General features: G+C 41.6%; 1 pseudogene; it reads right to left on the minus strand.

Annotated features, from left to right (window-relative positions):
- Positions 1–2,177: 2,177 nt before the first annotated feature.
- On the minus strand, positions 2,178–2,285 carry LOC130334182 (U2 spliceosomal RNA; annotated as a pseudogene).
- Positions 2,286–2,515: the final 230 nt, after the last annotated feature.

The following is a 2,515-nucleotide window of genomic DNA, read 5'->3' on the forward strand; positions in this document are numbered from 1 at the left end:
TGTGTTTCCTATGCAGATCCTAAACCCAGTATCAAATGCAAGTAGGAGGAGTAAGAAGGGTTCCTGCCAAAGCCAGGTTATGGATTGCATTTAAAAATGGTCCATCAGAGTGAAATGGACTCCCATCTTCCTGCTTAGCAATAATGATATGGGTTTAGGGTCTGCTGTGTGTACTGGTGGGTGACTGCCACCCAGCCAGAGTGTGTATGGGAGGCTGCCAGCCAGCCTCCCTTCCTACAAGTAATGATGGTGCATGTGAAGGGGATAGCGTTGGTTCCTCCCCTTTCACAGTTATCACTTCTCATCCTTCCTTTTGGCTGGTATCAAATGTGGTGTCTGTTTATATCAGTTTAATATCTGATATGTCCCCTATCTGATAGCATATATATTTTTTTTTTCTTTTAAATATATATATATATATATATATATATATACATATAGAGAGAGAGAGAGAGATGGAAATACTTTCTTAAACATGTTTTCACCTCATTTTTACCTTCTTTTTTTTCTTCTCTCCATGTTTTCCTTCTTTCCTCCTTTTTTCATATGCTGCTGCTTCTTATTTTTCTTCTTTTTCAGACCCTATCATTGCACTATTGCTTATTCAATACCACCAGCAGATGGAGACACTATATTACAACATTAGTTGTGAGCAGCAGTTTGTACAAACAAATGCCTCATAGCTGATGTCCTATCCACCTAGGCACATAGGCACTACCTATTGTCTATTGCCTGCAGTAGGGACCCACTGGACTAGACAGCAAGCAGCTGCAGCAAATAAACAGATAATCTTTCTTTCCAACACTGAAACCTGGTGGTGCATTTAATATATGCTATCAGATAGGGGACATATCAGATATTAAACTGATATAAGCAGACACCACATTTGATACCAGCCAAAAGGAAGGATGAGAAGTGATAACTGTGAAAGGGGAGGAACCAACGCTGTCCCCTTCACATGCACCATCATTACTTGTAGGAAGGGAGGCTGGCTGGCAGCCTCCCATACACACTCTGGCTGGGTGGCAGTCACCCACCAGTACACACAGCAGACCCTAAACCCATATCATTATTGCTAAGCAGGAAGATGGGAGTCCATTTCACTCTGATGGACCATTTTTAAATGCAATCCATAACCTGGCTTTGGCAGGAACCCTTCTTACTCCTCCTACTTGCATTTGATACTGGGTTTAGGATCTGCATAGGAAACACACACACACACACACACACACACACACATACAAGCACACACTTACCTGTGTTGCCTGCTGACGCCTCCTTGGCTGTCCCCAAATGGTATAAAACCAACAGCCACGGGAAGCTGTAAGGATAGAGGACATACCTGCATCCTATTGGACTCACTTGTCTTGGTTAAATCCAACTTATTTGACAACCTATGGTGCTGCTACTTCTGCTCATGGCAGTGCTGCTTCTGACAAGGCTGTTCTTTGGTGGGCCTAGGCGACATCACAATCTCCATGGTTACATACACAACAAAGGTGAGATGTTGTTTACACCTGGCCATGCCAGTGGTATTGAGTAGCATATCCCAGTGCTAAGGGTCCTGGGTGCAACAATCTTTCAATGGGGAATAGCCGCACTGAGTTTGTCAAGTGCACCCATGTTTGCAACTCCAACAATACACACATATGTATGTATGTGTGTATGTGTGTATGTATGTCTATCTATCTATCTATCCACCCATCTATCTCTATATATATTTATCTCTCTCTCTCTATATGTATATATATATTTTTTTTTTTTCTTTTAAATATATATATATATATATATATATATATATATGTATATACATATAGAGAGAGAGAGAGATGGAAATACTTTTTTAAACATGTTTTCACCTCATTTTTACCTTCTTTTTTTCTTCTCTCCATGTTTTCCTTCTTTCCTATGCTGCTGCTTCTTATTTTTCTTCTTTTTCAGACCCTATCATTGCACTATTGCTTATTCAATACCACCAGCAGATGGAGACACTATATTACAACATTAGTTGTGAGCAGCAGTTTGTACAAACAAATGCCTCATAGCTGATGTCCTATCCACCTAGGCACATAGGCACCACCTATTGTCTTTTGCCTGCAGTAGGGACCCACTGGACTAGCCAGCAAGCAGCTGCAACAGCAAATAAACAGGTAATCTTTTTTTCCAACACTGAAACCTGGTGGTGCACTTAATATATGCTACCAGATAGGGGACATATCAGATATTAAACTGATATAAACAGACACCACATTTGATACCAGCCAAAAGGAAGGATGATAAGTGATAACTGTGAAAGGGGAGGAACCAACGCTGTCCCCTTCACATGCACCATCACTACTTGTAGGAAGGGAGGCTGGCTGGCTGGCAGCCTCCCATACACACTCTGGCTGGGTGGCAGTCACCCACCAGTACACACAGCAGACCCTAAACCCATATCATTATTGCTAAGCAGGAAGATGGGAGTCCATTTCACTCTGATGGACCATTTTTAAATGCAATCCATAACCTGGCTTTG

Source organism: Hyla sarda, unplaced genomic scaffold, assembly GCF_029499605.1.
Source record: "Hyla sarda isolate aHylSar1 unplaced genomic scaffold, aHylSar1.hap1 scaffold_430, whole genome shotgun sequence".
Classification (NCBI taxonomy): domain Eukaryota; kingdom Metazoa; phylum Chordata; class Amphibia; order Anura; family Hylidae; genus Hyla; species Hyla sarda.